This window comes from Mobula hypostoma, chromosome 3 (genome assembly GCF_963921235.1).
Source record: "Mobula hypostoma chromosome 3, sMobHyp1.1, whole genome shotgun sequence".
In the NCBI taxonomy this organism is placed as follows: Eukaryota; Metazoa; Chordata; class Chondrichthyes; order Myliobatiformes; family Myliobatidae; genus Mobula; species Mobula hypostoma.
The window spans coordinates 176,828,384-176,843,597 of NC_086099.1; the positions used below are offsets into that span (position 1 = coordinate 176,828,384).

The window sequence follows — 15,214 nt, forward strand, 5'->3', positions numbered from 1 at the left end:
TTTGTTTTTTCTTTGTGTGGGGAAGAGGGATTTGGGGGTTGATGTACCTGTTCTGTTTTTGTTTTTATATTCTGTGGGAGAAGGGGATTTGGGGGTTGATGTACCTGTTCTGTTTTTGGTTTTTATATTCTGTGGGAGAAGGGGATTTGGGGGTTGATGTACCTGTTCTGTTTTTGGTTTTTATATTCTGTGGGAGAAGGGGATTTGGGGGTTGATGTACCTGCTCTGTTTTTGGCTTTTATATTCTGTGGGAGAAGGGGATTTGGGGGTTGATGTACCTGTTCTGTTTTTGTTTTTTCTTTGTGTGGGGAAGAGGGATTTGGGGGTTGATGTACCTGTTCTGTTTTTGGTTTTTCTTTGTGTGGGGAAGAGGGATTTGGGGGTTGATGTACCTGTTCTGTTTTTGGTTTTTCTTTGTGTGGGGAAGAGGGATTTGGGGGTTGATGTACCTGTTCTGTTTTTGGTTTTTCTTTGTGTGTGGAAGAAGGATTTGGGGTTTGATGATCATACTGTGTTCTTTTCTTTCTTGGTTTCGTGACTATCAGGAGAAGAAGAATTTCAGAGCTGTACATTTTGATAATAAATGAACCTTTGAACCTGAAATTCTTACTCTTGTGGGGATTTTAGCAGAAGGGTGTAAGAATGATAACGCTCTGCCGTGCATGCAGCAGGGAAACAGATACTTGTGAAACAGACAATTTCTGTCTCTAACTGTTCTATGATTCTGTGCTATTTGAACAGATTCTTAGAAATTATTTCCCTGTGCCCTAAGGCATTAGGGGCTGCAGGAGCTTCTGTGGTCCTCTGCCATGTTTGCTTTCCATTGTATCTGGGGCTGCACCATCACTGGTGCTGATACCTCACTGGGTGAAGACAACTCTTCTCTACCATTCCATTGTGGGGACCTATATCACCATGTATATGATGAGGCCCTGTTATTTTTCTAACTACTTAGTAGGTTGAAAGTATACTTTAACATGGATCCACTTGCGTAATTAACTGCTGATGAAAATTTGGCCCAACTTAGTTGACAATATTATGGGATCCATTCAAAAGAGATTTAAAAATCCCTTTCCTTGCATGATTTTGCATTCTCACTTGGCTCCACACCCCATTTCTGGGGTATACATGAAGCCAAAAATATGTAGTCGATTATCCTTTGCACTTGCTATTGTTATGGGCAACTAATGTTAATACCTGGTACCCTGAGAAATTCAAGTGATCTTTCTGACAAGCTGCTCGATTCTTCCTTATTGATTACACATCCACAATTTGTGCCTTTGTCCATTTTCAAAACTAATTATTGGACTGACAATTTTTATCAAAGTTCAAGGCCTTGTCTTTTCTCTAAAAGCTCTTTATTCACTACAACTGCCAAAATGTAAATTATTACGAGAAAGCCACACTGGTGCAGGCATCAAGAGTACATGACACTCCTAACAACGAAGACAGAATAAGCTAAATAGAGTTAACAACTCCCTGATCTCAACACAGCACTGATTGGGACTGAACACCAAAAGCAGATACGTTTTAAAGAAATGCTTTCAAAGAGATGTAATGAAGAATCAGGCAGGCAAACTTTCATACATAGAATCAAAATTCTTTTTAATATTTTTATTTCAACACAAACTTACAAAGACCCCTCTCTTCCTCTCTCTGTCACTCTCACATAACTCGAAGGGAATTTAAAAGTTGCCAAACTTCAAACAATTATTTTAATACAATGCATATGCACATATTAATATAATTCAGAGCCAAAGTATGACTTACTCTCAAAGATTAAATAGACATAGTAACAGCATTAACATTTACGTTTTGAGAACTTAAAACAGGAATGCAGTGAATTATTATCAAGGCTTTCCAATTTTCTAATCTCTGATCTATGTCAGAGTTCAGATTACAAACCGAGTCCCAGCCTTTCCACAATTTGAAATCTCTCTCTCTGGAGGTACCCTTCATTTCTGGCTCTTCTCATTGCCATTTTTAAGTGGGATCTTCTTAGGCAAGGGACCAAGATGATTTAATTCCACTTTGGTTTTATGGGTTAAGAGATGACTGATGATACTTGTGTGAACTGCAGACTCTCCCACTGTTGGGCAGGAGATGACTGATGAGGGCAGTAGATCATCAGATGGCCCTGTCCTTCGACTGTTTACACAGGGCTTCTGTGTGCTCTAGAAACATTTCTGAATGATTTTTCTCCACTCCAAGCGATATTAGGCCAATGGTTCTTAGGAATCAATAAGCATATTTCTTCACAAACATGAGAAAATCTGCAGATGCCGGAAATTCAAGCAACACATACAAAATGCTGGAGGAACTCAGCAGGCCAGGCAGCATCTATGGAAAAGAGTACAGTTGACATTTCGGGCTGAGTCTTCAACAAGCCTTTGAACATATTCATGAATCTTTTTCTCTGTCTGCCTGGAAATATTTTTCCACGATCGAGCTGAAACAAAATGCCAGATTTGGCAGACTGATACTGGATATACTACATGTGAGTCCAGCTTAAAATAGCTGACTAAGTGCAAATAAACCCTCCATGCTGGGTGTGTTGACTTGAGATACAAGTTAGACTTCTACATTATGAAGACCCTTTCAGTGCTTTAAAGCACAGTTATTTTTCCCCCAAATTGTGAGGCAAAGTTTCCTGAATGGGAAACTATGTTAGATGACTATGTGGTGCCAGTGGGCAAATATCTGCCCTGCACTTATTGTCAAGCTGAAACAGGAAGAACATCTCCCTTTCCTACAATTTAAGATGGCTTTGGATGATCTGCACAGGTTCTGGGTAACTTCAGAAAGAGCTTCAAGACTGAATCTTTTCCAATTCATTTAAGTGCTTTCAATGACCCAGTAATTCCACTTCTAGAAAATGACCTTGAGGACAATCCTCTTGTTCTAATTTTTTTGAGATTGTTGGACAATTTCCTAATGTCAATGGTTATTAAAGGGACATCAAATTCTTTATCTAATTGGCAAACATCATCAGTTCATTTCACAAATCTGCTCTGATTCATGGTGCCATAGGATAGTGTACCCAGTTCCATCAGGAAGAACCATCTTCTCTTAGGTACAAATAGTCTTCCGATTCATACTGGGCAACTTTCCCTGTTAGAGAATACCAATTCATCACTTGGAGATCATAATCTCTCAGCCCTCCCTTTCTGATGCCTCCTTTCACTTGCAATATTGACATAGACTCAGGGAGTTGCACTTTAATTCGATTTTCGCACCGAGCACGATTACCCTCAATCACTCTGCTATCCACCATTTCTTTGCAGTACACAGAGATGCACTCAGTGCTCATTAATGCAAATATCTAATCAGCCATGTTGCAGCAACACAATGTATAAAAGCATGCAGAAGTGGTCAAGAGCTCCAGTTGTTGTTCAGACCAAACATCAGAATGGGGAAGAAATGTGATCAAAGTCACTTTGACCGTGCCAGCAAGGGTGATTTGAGTATTTCAGGAACTGCTGATCTCCTGGGAATTTAACACACAACAGTCTCTAGAGTTAACAGAAATTAGTGTGAGAAACAGAAATACATCCAGCGAGCGGCCATTCTGCGGCCAAAAATGCCTTGATAATGAGAGAGGTCAGAGGAGAATGGCCAGACTGGTGCAAGCTGAGAGGAAGGCCACAGTAACTCAAACAACCACACATTACAACAGTCGTGCGCAGAAGCGCAACTCTGAACGCACAACAATGCAAACCTTGAAGCAGATAGGCGCAAGCAGCAGAACACCATGAACATATACTGGGTTCCCACTTTGTTAGGTACAGGAGGTATCTTACAAAGTGGTGACTGAGTGTGTTTTAATCCTTTGTTAGCCTGTTCTGCCTTGTTGATTGTAACTTCACAGGCAAAAGGGTCACACTGGTATTAATCATTAACCCAAATGACTCCAGGGTTATCGTACATTGGTACAACATCTTTCCTCAGCTTTCTCATTATTTTCAAGCCTTTTCTAATTCACACCATTGTCTTTAAAGGTCAAATTACTATTGTTTCTCTAGCTTCCACTCCTTCATGCAATGTAACCTTTGATTGTTTTACTTTAACTTGTCATGGTATGGTAACAATTAGAAGTCTTTCATTACACAAGCCCAAAGAGCGGACTGTTTTCAGGCCTCATTTCCATCTTCATTCCTGTCCATGCTTAATCAGATTTACCTGCAGCAGAGGTAAATCTTTGTGATTTGACAGCCTGAACATTAGGATTTAGAGATGAGGAATAGATAATTCATAAAATTAATCGGCAGGATGTGACTTTGGAAATAACATTTGCTTTACTAAAACAAAACTGTATAATTACATCCATATGTGGATTTAGAGATGGTATAACATTTTCCCAATTAAAATCAATATGACTTTACAAGTAAGCATTGGATATTACTGTTACACATTTAATAATCGTGGAAGCATATGCAATTCCACTGCTTTAAACTTAGGTTCCCATTGCAAATTACTTCCAAGTAGAACTTAAATGATCACAAGCAACTAGCTATATGTTTGAACACTAGCAGAATGGTTAATTCAGCTATGATTAAGGCAAAGCTCCATTCCTAACAACTAATCAGGTTGCCTTTCCTGACTGAGTAGCCACAATGCTGTTGTGCAAAGTATTTTACACCTTATTTGGTTAGTTTTTATACTTTTCCATTCAATGAAAGTTATGACCAAACTGATTTGCATCCTTCTGATCCCTCCGAATGCCTCCCAAAGCTGAACCATGTGATATTCCAGAAAACACTCTAACTGGACCCCTGCCAAAGAAAACTTTCAAATCCTTAATTGTATGTAGCCCCCGGTAAGCCTCAGGCTCGCTCAGCTCGTTTTTGTCCAGGGGGAGCAGCCTTTGGCCCAGCCAAACTGGGTAATCAAGTTTGTGTGGATGCTGTGTGATGTACCCCACCGCACCAAATAACAAACAATACACCATATGCAATTAAATGATTACACTTTATAGATCTTACTGGAACTATGTAATTACTAGAGATAAAATATAAAAGGAAAGTAAAAGGCGCCAAACTTATCAAAGTTCAACCACTTTGTGCACAACCATTGGAGTTCGATGAACGGGGTCTTCTTTCCATCATGCAATCTCCTCCAACCCCCTCAACCCGCCGCCTGAGACCAACCACGGTGGTCGACCAGAGCGCGTCCAGCACGTCCTTCCTCTTCGGTTCTCCTCCCAAAAACCCTGGGGCTCGGTCTCCCGCTCGGGGTCGTTCCGTCGCCCAGCTTACATCGCATCTCCTCTCTCTGTCCCCGTTGTCCCTTCTGCCCCAAAGCCCTCGAAAACAATAGCTTACAGACACACAAAGAAGAATAACATCGGTTAGCAAATGAATACAATTCTCATTATCAGTAATATAACCCAAACAAGCTACCATAGAGAAGCATTTTCTCAGCAGTTAACATAACAAAGAAGCCATTTTTATTAGCCTTAGCAGTAACATAAAAGAGGAAACCCCCTACATGTAAAAAGCACAATTCAAAATGCCGAAGTCGGAAAAGTTTTTATTAGACACCTGATGCAAGATGACAATTCCTTTATTCCCACAGATGCTTCTTGATCTGTTGAGATCTTCCAGCAGATTGTTTATTGCCCCACATTCCAGCAACTGCAGTCTCGTGCATCTCTATCATTAAAATCCTGTTGACTCATTCAATTCATTTTGATTTGAAGAATGTGGCAGTGTTGTGTTTTTAATATTTCAGTAATATTTGAGTAATATTGTAAACATATTGTTTGATTAAGCATTCTTGATGGTTTACATAATTCATTACAGCTAACATGTAAGGAGTACCACCATATCATAAGTGCGCCTCACTAAAGTGAAAACGGAGCAGACACACTATCCTGGTTCCTGTGTTTTACTTTTGATTAGTTTCTGAAGCAGCAAAACATAACAATGGTGAAGAATAACATTGAAAATGAACTCAAGACAACTACCTACCTGTTGAAGCGCAGCAAGGTGTTCAAGTAAAAAAAAGAGTGCTGCAGGATTTTTCCTTTGGAAGGGGAGAAAGAGAGGCTCGAGTAGTGTTTTTTTCCTTTGGAAGGGGGAAGAAAAACAAAGTTCATGTTAAAAAAAAGGCAGAAAACACACAAAATTCACAGGTTCATAAACAGTGAGCACCAGGTGATAATAACACATTTTTAAAAAAAGCAATGGATCCAGAAATGGCTGGCTACATCGGAAAGATAGATGTGTTACATTGCACAACAGGTAAATGGAACATGTATACTGAACAAATTGAGCAGTATTTTGTAGCAAATCAAATAACCAATCAAAAGGGAGTTCTAGTGCTACTGAGTGCAACAGATGGAAGAGCATATAGTTTGTTTAGAGGTTTGACTGCTCCAGCCAAACCAGCTGAAATGAGCTTTGCTGATATCATGAAAGTAATGCACGAACATTTAGAACCAAGACCATTGTTGATCACAGAATACTTCAGGGAATCATAAGTAGAATCAAAAGGAAGGGGAGTCCATTTCAGCTTACGTGGCTGAATTAAAGAAATTCCCTGAGCATCGTCAGTTGAGGGGCTTGTTACATACACCCATTAGGGTGCATTCTCCAGATACCTTATAAGGTATTACCGGAGAAACAGAGTCACTAGTAGATACAAAGCAGCTTCTTTATTCGACACAACAAGGTACAGCAGGCATCTTATGGATGGAGACGCTTTCCACAGAAAGGTCTGCTGGCTCAATGTGGGCTCGATATTTATATGTTAAACACAAAGGCAATCACTACTTAAAAAGTTATAGACAATGCTTCCTTTTGAAGCTACATACAAACATCACATCTTCGGATTTCATTCTTTCCTTCCGACGCCAACATGTCTGGGTTAGTATCCACAGCCTTTAATTCAATCCACAATACATTTATTTGGCATTTTACGTGCTAACATAGAAGACAATTAATATTTATAATGTATAGATAATACTGTCTTTGAAACTACAGCATCTGGTCAAACTATGGCACCAGAAGCATCTGGTATTCACACCTGTTTAGGAAGCACATTGTCAAATAGAAGTCTGGTAGCCAAAGTCATTTAAGTGTAAACAAATCATCTACCCAAAAAAACTCACTCTAACAGTAACCGTAGCCTTCAGCCAGGAGCAGATGTCATCAGGTGGTTCCCAACCTTCACAGAGTGTTTCGACCCTTAACCACGACACTCTCCAGTTGGTGGGCCAGCAATGATGGCCAAATCACTGCCCATCTGCTCCTGGCTTCCAGCTCCCCTCCTCTCGCCAACTCCAAATCCAACAAGAGGCTCATTCTGCCTCTTCCCCCATCCTACGAGCTGCTTGTTTTTTGCTCCTTTCGTCCAGGCCCAGAGCTGACAACAACCGCCATGCTGATTTGGCTGGGAAACCTCTGCAGCCGATCGCCACAGGGAACAACCATGCCTGCCATCCCTTGTCTCTACACTTCTGCACTAAGGGCCTTTCTCTCGTGGGCCTCTTTCCATCCCTCCTCCCACGGCACAGTCAGCTCAACCAGAATTATTTTCCTGTCTTCAATTGACCACAGTACAATGTCCGGGCGTAGGGTTGTGTGCACCACATCCAGGAACTGCGGCCTCCTTCCCACATCGACCCTCATCTCCCAGGACCTGGCCATTAGCAGCAGATTGGGCTTTGGTTGTTTGGCTCCGAAAGGCCTAGCTCCCTCTTTGATGAAGGTGATGGCCTTCCTCAAATCTGTGCCAGCCGTCCTCTTCTTGCATCTCTCTCGGTCTAGTGTGTCAGCAAGAGCCAGAAGCACCTTATCGTGGCGCCACCTATACCGTCCTTGAGTTAGAGCTGTTTTACACCCGGACAGTATATGAGCCAGTGTCCCCTTTTGACCACAGAGCTTACAGTTCGGGTCCTCTCTCATCCCCCATGTGTACAGATGTAATGGTGAAGGAAGGGTGACATACACGGATCACAAGAGGAAGGAAATACGGAAAATCCACAGCTGCATTGGCTGCCCACTTGCGCCCAGATCTGGTCGTAATGCCTGCTTGCTTTACCAAGACGTCATTGGAATCTCTCAAGCTTAATAAATGGTGACATTGGCCCCATGTGTCAGTGACACGTTAAACCACTTCCCCAAGCATTTTATCCGGTTATCTTCGATGGAAGGGATGACCTCACCCTGAACTTGGAGGCTAAAGTTGCTAGTAAATTTGCCCTTTCTGATCACCATACACTTGGACTTCTTGGCCTTGAAGGACATCCTTGCCCAAGTGGCTACATTGTCCAGGGTTTCCAATACCCATCTTGCTTGGACATGTGACACAGTTGTTATAGTGATGTCGTCCATGAACCCTGTAGAGCCGGCTGATCAATGCCCAACTCCAGCATCGGGCCGTGGGTTACATCTTCTACTGCTGATAATAGGAGGTTCATTCCCATAATAAATAGGATGGGGGAGATGGTGCGCCCTGTTGGAACCCCCTTCTGGAGGTCCTGCCAACTAGTTGTGAAATGGGCTGATGTAAATCTGAGTTTGAATCCTCCTAGGCAGCTGGTGATCATGTCTCGAATAGCCACTGGGATGTAGTAGTGGTCGAGTCCTTCTAGGATGAGGTCACGTGGAATAGACCCGTGGGCGTTCGGGAGGTCTAACGAGACAACTGTTAGACCACCTTTTTCTGCTTGGCCTCATGGATCAAATGGCTAATCATTGAGGTGTGTTCCAAACACCCCGAAAAGCCTGGAATACCGCCTTTCTGGATGGATGTGTTGATATAGCGGTTCTGCATCATGTAAGAAGTCAGCCTTCTTGTGAGCACAGAAAAGGAAATCTTACATTCCACATCCAGGAGAGAAATTGTCCTAAACTGGGCAATTGTTGAAGAATCCTCTTCCTTCGGAATAAAGCATCCCCCTGCCAATTTCCAACTTGATGGAATAGTACCTTCGGCCCAGATCTTTCTCATGACCTTCCACAGCCTCTGAAGAAGCTTTGGGCATTTCTTATACACCTTATAAGGTATGCCACTTGGGCCTGGGGCAGCTGATGCTTTAGCTTTCCGGATGATGTCCTGGATTTCCTGCCATGTAGGCTCCTTCACATTCAGCTCAATTGATGGTTTTTCCAGTCTACGCACAACCCAATTGGTTCCTAGTCCCTGACCCCTCCATGGGTCGCTGTGTGCCTCCCACAGGAACTCCTCTACCTCTGGCTTCCAGCTGGACAGTATACCAGATTCTTGTTGGCCAAGAGTCCTGGTGAAGCTGAATGGATCTCTCACAAACTGCGCTTGGCTTTTCTCTTTCTTCTTTCTTTGCTGTCGCAGATGTTCCGCCCTCCGGAGTTTGCACAGTTTTTCCTGCAACATACTGGTTAAGTCCTTGATACCTTCTTTTCGGCTGGTGAGCTGGTTTTAAACCTCTTGTTGAGCGCCTTTAATTCGCCTCTCAAGCAATGAACCTCCCTTTCCCTCCTATTCGGTTGCCGCGGTAACTCCAGCTGGCTTCTCCGCTCCGTTCCTTAGTTAGATTGTACGCTATGGCTGTGAGTGAGTCGATCTTTCTGTGTACTGGACCTGCTAAGGCAACTTCCAGGATGCCGACCAGATCATCATCGAACTGCATCCAGGCGACATTGTCTGATGATCTAGGCCATTTGATCCTGTCTTTCCTTGACGAATGGATTGGGGTAGCCAAAGAGGAACTCACTAGGTCTGTTGTTCAGTGCTGAGGCGACTCAAGTGTGGAGAGGTCTTCAGCTCTGTGGGGTGCTTCCTGGCTGGAATTCTCCTTCGTCTCACCAGACACTAAGTCTGTGCGCTGCACTTGGGTCACCACTGATCCACATCTAGACCCGCTCTGGTGTATCTTGAGCCCTCTGATATTTTTGCAGACTTTCCCGCAATGACACCTTACCGTGAATTCCTCTCTGGACAGTGTTGTTTGCTTCAGCTTCCTCGTAGTTGTGTTTCCTGTCCTGGCCGTTGCCGGTATGACCGTCCCATTGAGTCTCTCATCCTCTCCCCCCTCTCGGGAGACTCTGGGGGTATTGCTCTTTGTGTTCAGTCATAGCTTGAGTGGTGCACAAGTGCTGCCCACAAGGTTGCTAGCCTTGTGAGCCCGTGCCAGTCTTTCCTGGAGGTCAGCTGTCTCTCCAGTGTCACCGACCTTCCTCGGTCGCCATCCAGTCTTTCCTGAAAGCCATTGGTACAAACCAGAGATTACTTGTTACATACACCTGTTAGGGTGCATTCTCCAGATACCTTATAAGGTAACCGTAGCCTTCAGCCAGAAGCAGATGTCATCAGGTGGTTCCCAACCTTCACAGAGTGTTTCGACCCTTAACCACGACACTCTCCAGTTGGTGGGCCGGCAGTGGTGGCCAAATCACTGCCCATCTGTTCCTGGCTTCCAGCTCCCCTCCTCTCGCCTACTCCAAATCCAACAAGAGGCTCGTTCTGCCTCTTCCCCCATCCTACGAGATGCACTGAGAGTTTGTGTACTTTGTAGAAACTTGCAAGAAAATATTCAAAAATTATTATTTTTGGTTATTTTTTGGGTCTGCGAACGCTCACAATCTTTTCCCATATAGATAAATGGTAATTGCTTCTTCACTTTACGACATTCCGGCTTACGAACTGTTTCATAGGAATGCTCTACCTTCGGATGGCGGGGGAAACCTGTATTTCCAAAATCTCAGACAGTGTTAAAAAGACTAGAAGATTATGAGCTCAGAGCACAACACAGCATGTGTGAATTCTTTAAATCAAACATTACTTACTGTGTTCACACCATTGTCACATAAGGATTCTGCAAGAATACTGAGAAAATTCAAACAGTGCCAGATGCCCCAAGGACATGTCGCGGTTGTGGTCATTTTTAGGATTCGTCAATTACTATAACAGGCTCCTGCCAAATCTGGCTATTGTGCTCTACCCCTTGAATTCATTGCCGCAAATCCGGAAGAAATGGTAATGGACAGAGCAACGTTAGATGGTTTTACAAATGACAAAGGAAATGGTGACATCAGACACTGTACTCACACATTATGATCCACATCATCCAGTGAAGGTTACCTGTGACACCTTCACCTAATGGTTTAGATGCAGTTATGTCACATGTTATGAGTGATGGAAGTGAGCACCCTATAGCCTTTGCATCACGTTACCTTACCACTGCAGAGAAAAATTGCACAGGTTGACAGACAGGCCTCAGGTCTGGTTTAGGGGGCAAAATGTTTCACCCACTACTTATATGGGACAGAGTTTACCCTCATTACTGATCATCAACTATTAGTGTCCATTTTCAACCCAGAGAAGGGTGTTCGGTTGTGTCTGTGCACAACTACATATCAATTAAATAAAAGCACACATGGGAGATGGCTTTAACTGGTGTATTCACATTGCAGCGAGAGAGAAAGAACAATGTGCATACGCAGACAACAGATTAATACGTAGTGCTGGGGAGAGAGGGGCATGGCTCTAAAAGAAATAGATTGATACATTACACTTCCTCCCCCTTTAGATTAATGCAACATAAAACTATATTCAATTTCCCTTTCATAAACTCATATTCCAAATAAATATGCTTTCACAATAACAGTCCATAACTAACCTCACAGTTCTAAAGGTTCAGTCATTTGGGTGGTTTCTTTCAAGATACCACCTATGGACCTGTGGAGTGGTTTTAGGTTTGGTACGTGTCTTGGTTTTCGGTTTTCCGGTGTCATGTTGCTGTCAGTGTCATTATCACTGAGAGGTAAGTCCGGTGACTGTAATGTGTCCATCTTGTTGAATGCAGTGAACTCAGGCATGTTCTTCAGTTGAGCACCCAGTATCTGGTCCACGTGACGTCTCCATGTCTGATCTCCAACATCCACTGTGTACATCAGTGCTGCAGTTCTTGTAGCTGTCCTTCCGGGTGTCCACTTGTCTTCTCAGTAATCACACACTAGGACTTCCTGTCCAATCTCAAAGCTCCTTGCTGCTTCACTTTGCAATTGACTGAACTGTTTATTCTGTACTTCTCTCCAAAGATCTGGTTTCAGGAAGTCTATGAGAGACCTGAGATTCCTGCCCATGAACAGCACTGCAGGTGCTTGATTTGTCGTTGCGTGAACAGAGTTCTGATACACAAAAAGGAAGCTGTCTACCTTCTGCTGTAGAGAAATGTTCTCCTTGCCTAATGCTTTAATGGACTTCTTGAAGGTTTGGACAAACCTTTCAGCTAACCCATTTGTTGCTGGGTGGTGAAGAGCTGACTTGAAATGTCTGATGCCATTTTTCTTCATGAACAGTCAGAATTCTTCTGAAGTGTATTGCGATCCATTCTCACTCACAATTTGTTCTGGTGAGCTGTTACTGGTGAAGAAAGTCCTCACAGCAGAGATGGTCTTCGCTGACGTTTTTTGACTTCATTAGTATAACCACTGGTCACTTCGAATGAACATCCACCGCAATCAGAAACATGGAGTCCATGAACAGCCCAGTAAAGATAATATGTAGTCTTTATATGGTGATGACGGCCACTCCCACGGATACAACAGTGCCGGTGGGGGTGTATTTTGAACCTTTTGGCATCCTGATCAGCTTTGGCCAAGTCTTCGATTTGCTTATATATTCCTTTCTCAAACATCTTCTGATTAACATTAAGCAGCTGTGCCAGTCTCTGGTTAGTGTAACTATTTGGGCTGCAATTGCCTTTTGATGCCACACTGTAAGCTTTGACTGAGTGCCAGTCCAGTTGGATTTTTCTCAACTATTCACATCTGAAAAGTGTTGGCCCTCCATTTTTCAATAAATAAAGCTCAAACTGTTGTTTGGCCTCCATATGTCACATTTACTTTCAATTTGCCTTTGGGAGACACTTTTTTGCCTGTGTAAGTCTTCAACATCACTGAGATTTTCTCTAATTGTATCTTAGAAAACAGTCAGTTGCAGTCAGCCTCTGAAATAATGGACAAAGCTGACCCTGTGTCCAGTTCCATTTTCAGTTTTACACCAGACACATCTATCGTGATCCATATGATTTTGTGATCTGCTTCAGTAATACTATGCAGTTCTTGGCGTGACAGCTCACCTTCATCAGACTCTGTGTTGTCTGTTTCACATTTGGTCAGTTTAATGATTTGTTTGGTTTTGTGTGTGAAACTCTTCACTTGGTGTCATTTTTCTCTTTGGTTGTGCTTTTTGTCTGACTCACGCTCTCTGTATGTCATGTTGTCTGTGACACTTTCTGTGGACTTTTTCTTTGAACTAACAGTCTTTTGCATCATAGGAGGATTTGCCACATCAATAACATCTTTGGCTTTTTGCACCATCCAGGGACATTTTGTGCATTTCTCATTCTAACCTCCTTTTCTGTAGTTCCGCTGCATCCTTTGCTGCAGTTTCTAATGATATTGCAATAGTCAATGCCCATTCTAAGGTTAGGTCTCTCTTGGACAGTAGCCTCTTTTGAGTGCTTTGACTATGCATGCCTCATACAAACCTGTCCCTTAATGCATCAGAAAATTCATCTCTAAAGTCTGTATTGGGAAAGTTGCACAGTTCTGCAATATATTCAGAAATGCTTTCATCTTTTGACTGATTTCTTGTGTAAAATCTAAATCTCTCAGCTATTGCCAGTGGTTTATGACTCAAGTGGAGGGGCAGAGCAAAGTTTTGATGGCGCTAAACGGCGACTCCTTTGCTTGCATCTACAGAAACAGCTCTGTTTCTATCTTTGATATCTATTTTTTTCCTTTTCAAGGTTCTTTTCTAGACCCTGACCTGGAGTTACACTCTGACTTCGGTTCTTTGCAGGAACAGTACCCGCTCAAAGTCTCACAACTGGCCACTTTTAGATATCCCAAGTACGTGGCCTGGAAAACTAGCATATCTTCAGGCTGCCAGATCTCCATGGCTCTGGGAACATGCTGATTCTACGCCGGTGCTCCTGACTGAAGTGTTGTGGGAGAACACGGAACATTGGGAACAGCGGGTTAGCTGCTGCGGGTTGTGTGTCCAGAGAACTGAACTTTTCTGAAGCAGACTCTCCTGGCGCAGAGCTCAGAAAATGCGACACAACAGACTTTTAACATTGTAAATCAGTGAGTTGTTTGTTATGTCTCCCCTCTCTCTGTGAAACAGGGACATCTCTTTTCCCCTTATTAGTGAGAAACAGAGAGCCTGTGATATGTCGAATTACAGGGTGAATGAGTAGTCTTTGGGGAACTGCAAGTCTGTGTCTTTATTAATACTTGCTGCAAGCTCGAGTGCTTGGTGAAAGGCACTGATGCTTTTTAGCTGGTGGGGTTGGGGGAGGGCCGTTGCCTCGTGGCTGTTTGTGCGTAGGAGGGGGTAGCTGGGGGAGGGGGACTTTTTGGGGTTCTAATGTTTAACTGTCATTCATTCTTTGGGGCACTCCTCTGTTTTCATGGATGTTTGCAAAGAAAAACAACTTCAGGATGTATATTGTATACATTTCTCTGACATTAAATGTACCTATTGAAGTGATTTTGTAAATTGGTAACAATTTTGTCAAACGTCTTGCTTGCTGGCTTTTCATCGGTTACGAGGTTGAGTAAGAGACTTACGTTCTTGCACCTTTAAGCTAAGAAGTGCAGGGGCTTTCTTTGGCTCCTCCACATTGTTCGTGTTACAATACTGTTCAACCCTCTCAATATATGACTCGCAGTCTTCATTAGAGCTATCAAATTCATCAACTTTCCTGACTGAAGCCATCGCCACATTATTTTCACTTTAACTTCAGTACCTCTTTTCCTATTACTCATGTGTCCATCAGCTTTCTCGTGCTGTTTAACCCTTTCTCTCTCATTGCAATGTGAATACACTAGTTAAAGCCATCTCCCATGCGTGTGCTTTTATTTAATTGATACATAGTTGTGCTGGGCCATTGCTCTAAAAGAAATAGATTTATACATTACATGTTCCACTAACAGCAGCAGCACAAATAGGTAGATGCACTCTGTTTCTTGCAGGACACAATTACAGGATCGAATACTGGAGCAGAATTATCATGGAAATGCTGATGGATGGTCCCATTTGTCCTTGGAAAAGGAAATACCTGAAAAATTTACAACAGTGGATATTCCTCTAGCCGTATTCTCCCTAATGCAAATTAAAAGTTTCCTATTACAGCAGAGATGATCCAAAGGGAAACTAGAAAAGGCCCCACACTGTCTCAGGTCTACATTGTAACACAAAATGGCTGGAATGTGCAACA

The 15,214-nt window shown here is 42.8% G+C and overlaps 1 long non-coding RNA gene across 1 annotated transcript in view; it reads right to left on the reverse strand.

Moving 5' to 3' along the window:
- Positions 1-1,412: 1,412 nt before the first annotated feature.
- The window catches only part of LOC134344408 (uncharacterized), a 42,372-nt gene continuing 28,570 nt past the window's right edge, over positions 1,413-15,214 (reverse strand). Inside the window, exons 2-3 of the long non-coding RNA XR_010017434.1 lie at positions 5,970-6,066; positions 1,413-5,316 (exon numbers count right to left, since the gene is read on the reverse strand). This is a non-coding gene — a long non-coding RNA (uncharacterized LOC134344408). The remainder of the gene's footprint in view (positions 5,317-5,969; positions 6,067-15,214) is intronic.